At 36.2% G+C, this 16,830-nt stretch overlaps 1 pseudogene; it reads right to left on the minus strand.

Moving 5' to 3' along the window:
- Positions 1–4,712: 4,712 nt before the first annotated feature.
- Positions 4,713–15,653, minus strand: LOC120427106 (elongation of very long chain fatty acids protein 4-like; annotated as a pseudogene).
- Between the last annotated feature and the right edge of the window lie 1,177 nt (positions 15,654–16,830).

Here is a 16,830-nt window from a genome sequence, read left to right on the forward strand (position 1 = left end):
GATTGTTTTTTTAAGGCTGGGGCATCTAAAAGCCACGTGAACACTTTAGTGAGAGGGTGCTGGGAGAGGGGTGGAGGTTTGTTTGACATTTTGACATAAAATTAAATAATGTGGTTTTTGGATGGCCCTTTTGCAATTTTTATGTCTCTTTTTTATCAAATGCAGGTGAATTTTTAAATTATTTTCAGAAATTTGATTCATGAGAAGAAAAGTTTTAAAAACAAATAGTTTGAATTATTTTATTTTTTTTAACATTTCTTTTCTTAAATCAAACTCCTGATTTTTTTTATTAAATCACCTGAATTTGATAAAAAAAAAGAAGAAACGAAACATTTAGAGAGTTTTTACTACACAAAAAAGAAGCGTACTTAAAATAGATTAACTTTCAACACCTTCAAAACATAACTTTACGCAAGTTTTTGAAATCAATCAGCCAAGTTCAGCATATTTTTTAAAAATTGTCTGCTTTCGGCAGAAGAAATGATAAATAATCGAATTTGATTGAGAGCTATTTCACTCAAAGAGGCAGAGCAGACAAAAACTAAACGACAGAAAATGCAAACAAACTTAGCTCCTGAGACGATAAAGTATCAACAATGATTCAACAAAAAGGCAAAGACATTGATACTCGAGATTGATTGGGTGCTAACATGGCCCAGCCGAACGCCATCCACCTTTTTTTTTAACTCTTTTGGTCATTGATGGAATACAAACGCCGACTTAATGTTGTTTTTGGTATGTTTTTATTTTTTGCTCAAAATTTTATCAATCATTTGTTTGGGTTCTTCGGCGGTGGGAATTTGCAGACGGTGATGCTTGAGCAATTATGAATTAAAGAGACAGGGGAAGATGCCGCTGAAAAATTGAAGATGTTCGGAATTCGAATATGGTACTCGAATATTTTCAGAATTTGTTCTGAGTTAGAATGACGGCAATACGTGACTTTTGGTGGGGAGATATTTGAAGATTAACGTAAACATTGAACCGGATAAGGCAAAAAGGATGGGCACCCCTGTCGGCATGGCATTACCGTGACTGATGGGGCGTGGAATGTGGGACACCGACGACGAGAATTATTATCCTTTTGTCTATTGCACATATTTCAGGACACACGATAAAAGCCACGGTTTTATGAAATGATGAGGATCATTTTCGGGCAAACTCAAACCTAAAGTCTGAATGCATATCTTAACGATCGTAAATAAAGAAAAATGAGCATATCAACTGTGAAGATTTTCAAAAATGATTTAAAGCTAAAATAAAAAATGAAAATTCAAATGAATATTGCAAAAACGCGCATCATCAACAAGGTTATAAGTCTTTTTTGATTTTTCTGTTGCTTTTTGCCAACTCATTATCACCTACAATCACCGACAATTTGTCAAATTGGACGAATGCATTTTCGAACTCAAATTCTCTCAATAGCACAACCCCCTTTTTGTCAAGATCGTGCGAACAAGTACGACTAGTGCGTTTTAAGCTAAATTTAGTTGAGGACGCCATATTGTGCAGCTACTAATGCGTTTTATAGGTCCACAAGACCATGATATCATCAAGATAAACCTAAAATAATAATGCAAATTCCGTGCAATGTTCACACCTACATTGCACAGTGGTCCAGATCGCAAAATTAAGGGGAATATGGATTTTCCGAAAAATTGTCAAGTCAGAAGTATTTTTGAGTTGTTTTTTGTCTTCTAGAAAGTGGTTGGGCTTGCAAATTCAAGCTAAATTTTATCTCGTGATCTGAGCAATTCTCTACCAAAACCGGAAATGGATTTTATTTGTATTTTTTGATTTGGCTCAAACTTTGTGGGGGCCTTCCCTATGACCAAATAAGCTATTTTGCGTCATTGGTTCACCCATACAAGTCTCCATACAATTTTGGCAGCTGTCCATACAAATATGTAAATATTCAAACAGCTGTAACTTTTGAGTGAATTTTCTGATCAATTTGGTGTCTTCGGCAAAGTTGTAGGTATTGTTGAGGAATTTTGAGAAAAAAATAGGTACACGGAAAAAAATTGCAGATTTTTTTATCAACTTTTTTTTTACCAAAACTCAATTTCCCAAAATTCGAATTTTTTGATTTTCGAGATTTTTTGATATGTTTTAGGGGACAAAAATCCGCAACTTTTGAGCCATAGAGAAACATGGTCAAAAAATCTGCCGCCGAGTTATAAATTTTTGAAAAAAATAGTGATTTTTGGAAAAAAATCGAAGTTTTATGCAAAAACAAGTTTGACATTACTTTTTAATGCAAAATTGAATTTGCAATCGAAAAATACTTTACAGATTTTTTTAATAAAGGGCTCCGTTTTCAAGATATAGCCACCGAAAGTTTGATTCAGCGAAATATTTGCAGTTTTTCAATTTTTCAAAATAGTGACCATGAGTGACCATTTCTAAAAATATATTTTTTGAAAAGTTCAGAAAATTTGCTATAAAATTGTCTAAGAGACATTGAAGATTGGACCTCTGGTTGCTGGAATACAGTGGCTTAAAAAAAAAGAAACACGAAAATTGAAGTTTTCTAAGTCTCACCCAATCATCCCACCATTTTCTAATGACGATATCTCAGCAATTAAAATTAAAAATTCAAGGGTTGTTATTCAAAAAAATATTTTGAAAATTTTTAAATCAAGACTAGCATTTTAAATGGGCGTAATATTCAATATTTGGCCCTTTTAAAATGTTAGTCTTGATTTAAAAATTTTCAAAATATTTTTTTCGAAAAGATCGGAAAATTTCACGAATGTTTCATATATTAACATTGAAAATCGGACCATTAATTGCTGAGATATCGTCATTAGAAAAAGGTGGGTTGTTTTGGTGAGATTTAGAAAACTTCAATTTTCGTGTTTCTTTTTCTTAAAGCGGCTCTATCTCAGCAACCCGAGGTCCAATCTTCAATGTCTCTTAGACAATTTTATAGCAAATTTTCTGAACTTTAAAAAAAAAATTAGAAATGGTCACTCATGGTCACTATTTTTAAAAATTGAAAATCTGCAAATATTTCGCTAAAATCAAACTTTCGGTGGCTATATCTTGAAAACGGAGCCCTTTATCAAAAAATCTGTAAAGTACTTTTCGATTGCAAATTCAATTTTGCATTAAAAAGTAATGTCAAACTTGTTTTTGCATGAAACTTTAATTTTTTCCAAAAATCACTATTTTTTCAAAAATTCATAACTCGGCGGCAGATTTTTTGACCATGTTTTTCTATGGCTCAAAAGTTGCGGATTTTTGTCCCCTAAAACATATAAAAAAATCTCGAAAATCAAAAAATACGTATTATAATATGATTCTCAATTCTGAGCGCAGATACAGATTCAGCGGGCAAAATTACATGGAAAACATATAGTTGGACATTTTTTTATATTTCGTTAGTGTGGTCCCATACACTTTTCCCTTGAAAATTATACATTTCCAAATGAAGATATCTTGAAATAAAGAAAAACTCCAACACCAACTAGGGATGCGGGGTTTGGCCGGATATATCCGTTATCCGGATATCCGAATATCCGAATCCGGTAGATGATCCGGATAATATCCGGATTTACGGATATCCGGATAATTATCCGTAATTATCCGCTATCCGGATATTTTTTCATCTAAATAAGAAAAATACAGAAAAAAGTTGCTGCTGGGGCAGGGGGTATGTGAATTTAGACAAATTATAAAGCTAAGGTCTTAGAAAAGACCTGAAATAACAGCACCACACCGAAAATGGCGCTTAAATTCATTTATTTTTTCCAAATATGTACCTAAATTTAAATTTATTGACATAACAACCCAAATATTGATTTCCTTTGACAGCATTTCAATTTAACTCGTTTTCAATTGATGTAAGCTAACCGCATCCCTAACACCAGCAGCGGTTGTAGTGCTGGATCTCCTCTTTCGAATGCATCCTGGCGCTCAAAATTTGGTCTGCGCCTTTTCGAGATTTAAGTTTTAAATTTACATCTTTTTGACCTTAAAATGGTCGTGGAACGCGTAGATTACGAGATAAAATTTTGGTGTCTTGGACATAGCTGCTTATGAATGACAAGCCGAACAACTTTCTAGGAGACGAAAAAAAATCCCAAAAATATTCCTGAAAAGTTAGAATTTTAAAATCTTTATAATAGTGAACCACCCTAGTTTTCAACCAAACCAACAGTTGCTCCTTCTCATTTGCAACAACTCTTTTGAAGACACCAACGCTCCAAAATGTCAACTTTTTTTTCCTTTGCTATGTCAGAGCACTGACGGCTAAGACCATAGTTGGTCCATCTTGCCATACCATTTTTCGGAAACTACATTTTTCGCATTGTTATGCGATCTGGACCACTGTGCATTGTTGTTTTGACATAATTTGCTTCTTGGACACACGACTCAGTTGCATCAAAATAATCGGATTTTTATGTGAAAATGTTTCCAGATGCACATGGCCACACTTGCAATTTTAATAAAATCGTCTCGTTACTTTTTATTTCCTGCATGGTTGACGGATCTTTCCAAAAAACTAAATATAACAAAAATGCGAGTTCAAAAAGGGTAGGCTTCAATACACGCAACCGAGGTCTGGCGAAAAACGCGCAGAATCCCTATAGAAAAAAAAATAATCAGTAAGAATTTATTCCTGCCATTGTCAAAAAAGTACATTCTCTTCAAGTTTGAAAAAAGAACAAACCATGGTTGTGATATGTTGTATTCAAGGGTTGTTATTAAAATTATTGAAATTATTTATTATTGTTTATTTCTAATACGCGTCAAGGCAAGTTGTTTGCTGAATGGAGCTTTTAACTCGTTTTCGACAATTCTGATAAATGTTTCCGAAGTTTTATCCAACTTGTCAGGTGAAATATTTCCAGAGTCATTTGCCAGCAAAAAACATTTCCATTTCCAGTTTTCAAGCGATACATCACTTCACAGAAATGATCAATTACCAATAACATTATGCGTAGTCCTTCGTATGATTAGGGTTTGCTCTCGTTTTAGAGAACAAGCAAATCAAGGAACAACTTTGGAAATAATATCACCATGACTTGTGGTAATTTTCAATTGAGCAATAAATTAACTGCGTACGTACATTAAAATACTTTACCGTGTATCGTATTGTTTACCCAAATATCCTGTGTAATTTGTATTTTCCTAATCAAGTTAAATTTAAATAAATCCTAACACTAATAGTTTATAATTGTCGATCATTCAGTCTTGGACAAAATTCACGAATTTTGTTTAGATGACCCGATATCTAAGCCTGTTTCTTTGATTTTTGCATGAATGAGTTTATGTAGATGTTAAGCGACATGATCAGGATGAAGAACGCCTGGCTGAAACCAAGCCAATGCCACACCATCGGAAAACCACAGTCGATTCCAAGTATGGCCGGTCGGCCAAAATGGTACGCCAGATGCACGAACTGGGCCAGTTGCATCTTCGGAAGCAAGCTCTTAAACCGGGCCGCCCACGGGGACTGGAAGAGCTGCAGGTTGTAGAACTGGTAGAGCACCACGTGGACCAGGGTGTTCCACAGCCCGAGCAGATAGATGTGGCCTCCTGTCAATCAAGCAGTCGAAATATTACAAAACAAAATATTCAAACATCTAATTCGTTAAGACACTAACCCGGAACAAACAGCACCGCCAGGTAGGACATCGTCAGCATGATCGAGTGATGATACACGTGCAGGAAGGTCACGTGGGACTGCTTCTTGCGCAGCACGAAGAACAGCGTGTCGGTCAGTTCGACGATCTTGATCAAAAAGTATGCGTAGGTCATGTACAGCTCCTCGTAGCCGGTTTTCGAGGGTGAAAAGTCAACCGGTTGGCACACGTAGTTGAAATCCGTCCGGATGCCGATTAGGTAGAACTGGGGAAGGGGAAATGGATCGGCGGAGCAGTCATTAGTGGTGTGATACACAGCAAAAAATCCGATGGTAAAATCGCATGCAAAAACATGCACATCACCTTTGTCATAAAAGACACCTAATATTACACGCTGCATGTACAATTTTTGTAAACACAAAAAAAGCTGCAACCGACGAGACTCAAACCCAGCACCAACAGTTAGGACTGGCGCCTTAGCCCGCTCGGCAATCAGACCGATGTAAAATGGAAAGGATAAACGTATACGTGAGCTTAACATGTCGGTCAAGTAGGTTTCCCTTACTGATGGGATACATATTTCAGGGTGTAATATTACACAAAATTTCATAAAATAATGCAAAATTTATTTTACACCCAGGCCTTTTTACAAGCAGCTAGATTACTACTTTATTTGCTGTGTATGTTACCCATTTGCTCCGAGAGTTATAGCAAAGATGTATTCTATTATGAAAACGGCCAAAAGTGATATTTTAGCGGAATTGGGGTTATATGGATTAAATGGGTTTTTGCGGTGCAAGTGATTATTTTTACTGGATTCCTGGGACATTTTCACATAAATTACGTGCATTTTGGATGGCCCCATTAAGCCTTCGCTCTAAATACAGATCGATTTTCAGGAAAAATTGTTGAAAAATGGGACAAAATGGACCCTTTGCCGTTTCGTGCGGTGGATGAAACCATCACTAATCGATTCCCTGGATTTTTACATAAAAGACACTAGTTTTCATACCAGGGAACGATCAATAAAGTCCAATTTTGGGCTCCGCCCACTGTGCACTTATTTACAGACGTAAAATTTCATACATGGGTAATTCTCTACCAACTCACACGAAATCGGGAAAAGTTGCCCCGACCCCTCTTCGATTTGCGTGAAACTTTGTCCTAAGGGGCAACTTTTATCCCTGATCACGAATCCGAGGTCCGTTTTTTTGATATCTCGTGACGGAGGGGCGGTACGACCCCTTCCATTTTTGAACATGCGAAAAAAGAGGTGTTTTTCAATAACACTACTCGACAAAACAAAACTTGTGTCAAGGGATTGACGATATCTCATCGGTTCCTCAGAGAAAAGGCATCCCCGAATCCGATGCAATCGACAGAATTTGATTTTATGTCCACGCGGACTGACGAGAAGCTGGTAAATTTTTTAACATAAAAAAATCGAACAATTTAAAAAAAACTTGCGTCTCCTCCCAACTATATGAGCCATCTACAAAAATATGGAGGCGCCTGGTGCATAGCCATTTCCTTTAAGCACAACGGAAACAACCAATACAAATGTATACAAAAGTTGTCAAGTTCGGGGGGTCCACAGCTAGCATTTTTTGTACGATTATAAAAATAAATATTAAAAGTTTAAAATTAAAATATTTGAAAAACATTTTTTTTTTAAATATATTTGTTTACTAAAATTTTATGTTTCTCAAAGGTCTATGGGTACTTCGGGATGTCCATGGTAATCCAAGGACTCCCTAGAGTTAAGATCTATGAGTCTACCGCCGTAACAAGCGAGAGGTCGTCGGATTTTGACCCCGGATCATGTGCGTATAGCACCAGTGGATATGGTAGACTACTATATGAATGTAATGGGATGTCCATGGTCATCCAAGGACTCCCTGGAGTTAAGATCTATGAGTCTACCGCCGTAACAAGCAAGAGGTCGTCGGATTTTGACCCCGGATCATGTGCGTATAGCATCAGTGGATATGGTAGACTACTATATGAATGTAATGGGATGTGCATGGTCATCCAAGGACTCCCTGGAGTTAAGATCTACGAGTCTACCGCCGTAAAAAGCGAGAGGTCGTCGGATTTTGAACCCGGATCATGTGCGTATAGCACCAGTGGATATGGTAGACTACTATATGAATGTAATGGGATGTCCATGGTCATCCAAGGTCTCCCTGGAGTTAAGATCTATGAGTCTACCGCCGTAACAAGCGAGAGGTCGTCGGATTTTGACCCCGGATCATGTGCGTATAGCACCAGTGGATATGGTAGACTACTATATGAATGTAATGGGATGTCCATGGTCATCCAAGGACTCCCTGGAGTTAAGATCTATGAGTCTACCGCCGTAACAAGCAAGAGGTCGTCGGATTTTGACCCCGGATCATGTGCGTATAGCATCAGTGGTTATGGTAGACTACTATATGAATGTAATGGGATGTACATGGTCATCCAAGGACTCCCTGGAGTTAAGATCTACGAGTCTACCGCCGTAACAAGCGAGAGGTCGTCGGATTTTGACCCCGGATCATGTGCGTATAGCACCAGTGGATATGGTAGACTACTATATGAATGTAATGGGATATCCATGGTCATCCAAGGTCTCCCTGGAGTTAAGATCTATGAGTCTACCGCCGTAACAAGCAAGAGGTCGTCGGATTTTGACCCCGGATCATGTGCGTATAGCATCAGTGGATATGGTAGACTACTATATGAATGTAATGGGATGTACATGGTCATCCAAGGACTCCCTGGAGTTAAGATCTACGAGTCTACCGCCGTAACAAGCGAGAGGTCGTCGGATTTTGACCCCGGATCATGTGCGTATAGCACCAGTGGATATGGTAGACTACTATATGAATGTAATGGGATGTCCATGGTCATCCAAGGTCTCCCTGGAGTTAAGATCTATGAGTCTACCGCCGTAACAAGCGAGAGGTCGTCGGATTTTGACCCCGGATCATGTGCGTATAGCACCAGTGGATATGGTAGACTACTATATGAATGTAATGGGATGTCCATGGTCATCCAAGGACTCCCTGGAGTTAAGATCTATGAGTCTACCGCCGTAACAAGCAAGAGGTCGTCGGATTTTGACCCCGGATCATGTGCGTATAGCATCAGTGGTTATGGTAGACTACTATATGAATGTAATGGGATGTCCATGGTCATCCAAGGACTCCCTGGAGTTAAGATCTATGAGTCTACCGCCGTAACAAGCAAGAGGTCGTCGGATTTTGACCCCGGATCATGTGCGTATAGCATCAGTGGTTATGGTAGACTACTATATGAATGTAATGGGATGTCCATGGTCATCCAAGGACTCCCTGGAGTTAAGATCTACGAGTCTAGCGCCGTAACAAGCAAGAGGTCGTCGGATTTTGACCCCGGATCATGTGCGTATAGCATCAGTGGATATGGTAGACTACTATATGAATGTAATAGGATGTCCATGGTCATCCAAGGACTCCCTGGAGTTAAGATCTACGAGTCTACCGTCGTAACAAACAAGAGGTCATCGGCTTTTGACCCCGGATCATGTGCGTATAGCATCAGTGGATATGGTAGACTACTATATAAATGTGTTGGGCTCTCTGGAGTTAAGATCTACGAGTCTACCGCCGTAACAAAAAAGAGGTCGCCGTTTGGCTAAAGTGGTAAGCAAGGACTTTTGTTCATCGTTCAAACTTAAATATTTCGATAACTTTACATTGATTGTAGATCTTAACTCCAGGGAGTCCTTGGATGACCATGTACATCCCATTACATTCATATAGTAGTCTACCATATCCACTGATGCTATACTCACATGATCCGGGGTCAAAATCCGACGACCTCTTGCTTGTTACGGCAGTAGACTCGTAGATCTTAACTCCAGGGAGTCCTTGGATGACCATGTACATCCCATTACATTCATATAGTAGTCTACCATATCCACTGATGCTATACGCACATGATCCGGGGTCAAAATCCGACGACCTCTTGCTTGTTACGGCGGTAGACTCGTAGATCTTAACTCCAGGGAGTCCTTGGATGACCATGTACATCCCATTACATTCATATAGTAGTCTACCATATCCACTGATGCTATACGCACATAATCCGGGGTCAAAATCCGACGACCTCTTGCTTGTTACGGCGGTAGACTCATAGATCTTAACTCTAGGGAGTCCTTGGATTACCATGGACATCCCGAAGTACCCATAGACCTTTGAGAAACATAAAATTTTAGTAAACAAATATATTTAAAAAAAAATGTTTTTCAAATATTTTAATTTTAAACTTTTAATATTTATTTTTATAATCGTACAAAAAATGCTAGCTGTGGACCCCCCGAACTTGACAACTTTTGTATACATTTGTATTGGTTGTTTCCGTTGTGCTTAAAGGAAATGGCTATGCACCAGGCGCCTCCATATTTTTGTAGATGGCTCATATAGTTGGGAGGAGACGCAAGTTTTTTTTAAATTGTTCGATTTTTTTATGTTAAAAAATTTACCAGCTTCTCGTCAGTCCGCGTGGACATAAAATCAAATTCTGTCGATTGCATCGGATTCGGGGATGCCTTTTCTCTGAGGAACCGATGAGATATCGTCAATCCCTTGACACAAGTTTTGTTTTGTCGAGTAGTGTAATTTGCAGCCTGAAACGGTGATGAGATAGAAATTTGGTGTCAAAGGGACTTTTATGTAAAATTAGACGCCCGATTTGATGGCGTACTCAGAATTCCGAAAAAACGTATTTTTCATCGAAAAAAACACTAAAAAAGTTTTAAAAATTCTCCCATTTTTCGTTACTCGACTGTAAAATTTTTTGGAACATGTCATTTTATGGGAAATTTAATGTTCTTTTCGAATCTACATTGTCCCAGAAGGGTCATTTTTTCATTTAGAACAAAATTTTTCATTTTAAAATTTCGTGTTTTTTCTAACTTTGCAGGGTTATTTTTTAGAGTGTAACAATGTTCTACAAAGTTGTAGAACAGATAATTACAAAAATTTTGATATATAGACATAAGGGGTTTGCTTATAAACATCACGAGTTATCGTGATTTTACGAAAAAAAGTTTTGAAAAAGTTACTTTTTGCGTTTCTCTTTGTTTCGTCATCCGTGTCTGTCGCGGGTGACCATGAACGGCCATGATCGATGACGACCAACTTTTTCAAAACTTTTTTTCGTAAAATCGCGATAACTCGTGATGTTTATAAGCAAACCCCTTATGTCTATATATCATTTTTTTTGTAATTGTCTGCTCTACAACTTTGTAGAACATTGTTACACTCTAAAAAAAACCCTGCAAAGTTAGAAAAAAACACGAAATTTTAAAATGAAAAATTTTGTTCTAAATGAAAAAATGACCCTTCTGGGTCAATGTAGATTCGAAAAGTACATTAAATTTCCCATAAAATGACATGTTCCAAAAATTTTTACAGTCGAGTAACGGAAAATGGGAGAATTTTTAAAACTTTTTTAGTGTTTTTTTCGATGAAAAATACGTTTATTCGGAATTCTGAGTACGCCATCAAATCGGGCGTCTAATTTTACATAAAAGTCCCTTTGACAACAAATTTCTATCTCATCACCGTTTCAGGCTGCAAATTATTGAAAAACACCTCTTTTTTTGCATGTTCAAAAATGGAAGGGGTCGTACCGCCCCTCCGTCACGAAATATCAAAAAACGGACCTCGGATTCGTGATCAGGGACAAAAGTTACCCCTTAGGACAAAGTTTCACGCAAATCGAAGAGGGGTCGGGGCAACTGCTGTGTGAGTTGGCGGAGAATTACCCACATTTGTTCTATTTTTCAAGCATAACATTGAAATTGTAATTTCCCCCACTTCCCTCGACTTTGACCAGATCTAAGGGACAAAAAGTTGTGCTTAGGGACCATCCACAAACCACATGGACATTTTTTTGGAAATGTCAACCCCCCTCGTGGACAATTTTGCAAAAAAACATTTTTGTATGCAGCGTGGACAATCGTCACAATTTAAAAAAATGAACTCTCAAAAGTTAATTTTATCGGATCACTTTAAGCTTGAAACCCCATTTCATGGTGAAATAAATGACCCCGATAAAATGATTTCATAGTTCTAGCCAATTTTAGTAAAATCCCTTAGGGGGTATATCAAATAATTAAAACAATCAACTTTCAAAATTTTAACTTTTCAGAATAATTTTAGCTTAAGGACCCCATTTCATGGCCAAAATAATGACCCTGACGAAATTGGTCAAAATTATCCCATAGTTCTAGCCAATTTTAGCAAAGTCCCTTAGGGGGTATATCAAATAATTAAAAATATCAACTTTCAAAATTTCTACTTTTTGGAATAATTTTAGCTTAAGGACCCCATTTCATGACCAAAATAATGACCCTGACGAAATTGCTCAAAATTATCCCATAGTTCTAGCCAATTTCAGCAAAGTCCTTTAGGGGGTATATCAAATAATTAAAAATATCAACTTTCAAAATTTCAACTTTTTGGAATAATTTTAGCTTAAGGACCCCATTTCATGGCCAAAATAATGACCCCGACGAAATTGGTCAAAATTATCGCATAGTTCTAACCATTTTAAACAAAGTCCTTTAGGCGGTATATCAAATTATTAAAAAAATCAACTTTCAAAATTTCAACTTTTTAGAATAATTTTAGTTTAAGGACCCCATTTCATGGCCAAAATAATGACCCCAACGAAATTAAACAAAATTATCCCAAAGATTTAAACATATTCAACAAAAGAAAAAATAATAACAGATTGTGTTATGGACACTTAGAAACTTTTCCATTTGTGCGATTTATGGTAATTTTATTTCTAAGTCAGTATACCGAACGAATAACAAATTTTGTTATTAGGAGAGTTTTTGAAATGTATAACATTTCCTCTTATTAGCGTGTTATTAAACATTTTCAATGTAATATCACTTCAATACCAAATTTTGTTACTTTATCAGAAACTGTTATTATTTTTTCTTCTTGAATTTGAACTTCAGGATAAAATAATAACACTTTTTGTTATTTTAACAGGATTTGTTATTGAAATATTATTAATTTTGTTATTACCGTCTGCCCGGGTGTGTGTGCAACCAAACAAACGGGACCACGCGGTCGCTTCTTACAAATTGAGTTGTTTCCATGTATTTTTAGCTCTACATTCTATACATGCAAATAACTCGCATAGGCATTTGGAAGGTGTTAGCTCTGCCGAGCTTCGGTGACCCATTTCTACGCTGGCTAGCCGAGCGCGAGGTACTTCAGCTTTATCGACAAGCCCCACCCTGAAGAACGTTTGGACCAATCGGATTCAAACGTTATTTAGAACTTCCGAACCCTTGTCAAATGGACAAAGACCCAGCACGTATATAGTTATATAGTAGTAACACCAAGCCGCGATGGCATAGTGGTTAGCATTTTTGCCTACCTTTGCAAAGGACGAGGGAACGAACCCCGACTCGAGCAACTTTGATTTTTCGTTCATGTTCAGAGTTTCAAGATTTATATTTCCTATACTTTCTCGTTGGGAGCAGATGGGAATCGAACCCAGGACCATTCGCTTACAAAGCAAACACCGTGACCAGTCAGCCATGGCCGCTCCTTAAAAATAACATAAGCCTAATAATATTTGTAATTTCAAACCAAATTTTCAGTTTTTAAAGTTTCAATAAACCAAATTTTTGTTTTTGGTCAAGGCGGTTTTAAAAACACCCAAAAAGCAAAAACTGGAAATTTGGTTTAATGGACCCTTAGAAAAACTCCAGATTTTTAAAATTGGCAAAAGTAGGGGAAGGTGGGGCAAAACGACCATGTGGGGCAAGAGGAACAATCGCTCGTACGGCAGTAATTTTTACAATTTTGATTATTTCCAGAATAAGAAATTGTTGCTAGCAATGCAATTAGTTGATTCTACTGTCCAGTTGTTTAGACATGATTAGTTTCCAAAATATCTAAGTTTTGACGAAAATTTTATTTTTTGCGGAAAATATTTTTTTTGTGTTGCTGTACATTGGAATTTAAAAAAAAATCAAAACATTTTTAAACAAGCCCAAACATGCTAAATATGACTATCAATGCAGAAAAATGCATTTTAGATTATTTTGAGTTGAATAGACTTCTATTTTCATGCAAATTTTGAAGTTTTTTGAACAAATGTTATTTGTTTGCCCCCTGATTTTTTTTACAAATTTTGAAGGGGAGAGGGGGGGGGGGCAACATAATTTTTGAAAAATATTTGCAACGGCTTGATTTTTAAAATATCTAGGAATTCGTAAAACAATGTTTTTACTAAGTTTCCTTTTGAATTTTGTAAATTTTGGTAGTGAATTATTGAGTTCATGTTGTTTTATCTAGTTGTCAGTATTTTACTGCTTAATTTGTTTTTTCAATGAAAAAAAAAACAGATTGACAAGATTTTATGTTTTACCACTTATTTTATGTGAAATGTTTGAAAGAAAAAAAACTTTAACATATTTGGGTCATTCCACCTGAAGTGTGCAAGAAAAAATGCAAATTTGAAAATTACCATCTCCGATTCTGCTCAAATTTGGCAGAGCTGTTGAGACTATCAAAACATGCAAAAATCCCGAATTTCATCCAAATCGGACCACCCCCTCCATTTTTGTACCCTCCCAAAAAATCGACTTTTTGGCGATTTTTGAGCAAAACCGTCTGCCCGGGTACATTGTTATTTCACAAAACTTTAATTTTTTGAACTGTTTCAATCACGCTTTAAATGATTATTAATGCTGAAAATGCATTTTGAATTGCCTCGTTTAAAAAAATCTTTTTTTTTTGCTTTTTTGCAAATTTCAACGAAATTAGGCATTCTAATTATTATTCTAATAATTATAGAAAATTTGCAATTGCCTAATGGATATAAATTTATTGATAAATTTTTTTTTTGAAAATATTTTCTAAGAAAATTTTATAATATCTCCTTTAAAAATGGTAGAGATGTTATCAAAAAAAATTTATACAAATGTCGAATTACGCATAAAAAGATGTGGATTTACACTTTCTTGGGATTATGTGGAATCACTCTTTTTTTGACTCTTTCTTATAAGGTGAAAACCAAAAAAAAACACAGGAGAGTTTTTGAGGTACCGAGTGGGGGAAACTAAAATGATGCTCAAATACAACGATATGGTAAAAAACAAGTCATCCAATAGTAATTCTTGTTCGAGGGAATCGTATTGACATGCTACAATGTTTGAAGTAGAGATTTTCAAACATTTGGGTAGTTTTCGAGCAAATCCAACAAAAATATTAGAAAAAAAAATGTGAGAGGTCATTTTTGGCCAAAAACGTACCTCAATTTTAGAGAGAGCTGCCAAAATAACAGGATTTGTTCTAGGAACGAGATTTTTTCAGCGAATTCATCTTAAGATTTCCCCCACACAACCCCTTTAACAGAATTCAGTTTCATTGAGAAGTACCTGAGAAATGGTAAAATCCGTAAAAAACACTTTGACCCAATCTCACCCCCCAGACCCAATGTCACCCCCACTGACGGTAATGATTGTTTCAGAAAACTGCTCTTTAAAACAACATCCATCAAACAATTTCCAAGAAAATTTGTATGATGATTATTTAAAAAAATAGTTTTATCATTATTTGAACACATAAATTAAACTATTGCACTTGCTTATTCTTCACTATACAAGTCTTTTTTATATATTTTTTTTGTATGTCGAATCACATTCTATTGAAATTTCTTCGTTTTTCAGTTCATGTCTGTCACACTTTTCACAACGATTTTTTGAATGCACTTTTGCTCACAGCTTTTCCCTCACTTGTCACGCACGGACTCACCTCGGCAAAGAACAGCGCCCCGTTGGCCAAGATCTGGAACAGGTTGTAGGACCATATCACATTCTTCAAGTCGTACGCCTTCCTGTTTTCCATAAACCGGGGCCCAATCTTGAGCACCGTGAGCAGATAGATTGCCACTATGGCCGGCACCTGCCAGGAGGAATTGATCAGCGGAAGGCCACTGTTGCGGCTATCTGGAACAATTAAGGAAACCATTTTTTTTTTTTTGTAACACCTTTTTCAATCACAAACAAATCAACCAAAACACGGGGGGGGGGGGGGGGGGGTAATAAAAACACAACAAAACAAAAAACACATCACCAAACAACAACACAACACAAACAACAAACACAAAACAACACACAACAAAACACAAAAACCACAAAACAACAAACCACAACACAAACACACAAACAAAACAAACAAAACACACAAACAACCAAAAAACACAAAACAAACAACACAAAACACAACAACAAACAAACAACAACAAACAAAACACACCAACAAACAACAAACACAAACAAAACAAAACACAAACAACAACAAACAAACACAAACAACAAACAAAACAAACACAAAACAAACAACCAAAACACAAAACAACCACAAAACAAACACCACAAAACAAAAACACACAAACAACAACAAACAACCAACAAAAACACAACAAAACACACACAAACACAACAACAAAAAACAAACACAAAAAAAACAAAAACAACAAACAACAAACACAAAAACAACAACACAACAACAAACAACAACAAAACACAAAACAACAACAAACACAAAACAACAACACACAAACACAAACAAACAACAAAACAAAACAAAAAACACAACAACAACAAACAACACAAAACAAAAAAACAAACAAACAACAAACAACAACAAAACAAAACACAACAACAAAAAAACAACAAAACAACAAACACAACAAACACACAAACAAACAACACAAAAACAAAACACAAACACAAACACAACACAACACAAACAAACAAACAAAACAAACAACAACAAAAACACAACAACAACAACAACAAAAACAAAACAAACAACAAAAACAAACAACAAAAAACAAACAAAACAAAAACACAACAAAACAAAACACACACAACAAACAAAACAAAAAACACAAACAAACAAACAAAACAACAAACACAACAAACAAACAACAAACACAACAACACAAACAAAAAACAAACAACACAACAACAAAAAAAACAAAAAACACAAACACAACAACAACAAAACAAAACAAACACAACAAACACAAAACAACAACACACAAAACAAAACACAAACACAAAAACACAAACAAAACACAACAACACACAAAACAAACAAACCACAACACAACAAAACAACAACAAAACACAAACAAAAAACAACAAACACAACACACAAACAAA

The sequence above is a fragment of the Culex pipiens genome, unplaced genomic scaffold (genome assembly GCF_016801865.2).
Source record: "Culex pipiens pallens isolate TS unplaced genomic scaffold, TS_CPP_V2 Cpp_Un0033, whole genome shotgun sequence".
Lineage (NCBI taxonomy): Eukaryota > Metazoa > Arthropoda > Insecta > Diptera > Culicidae > Culex > Culex pipiens.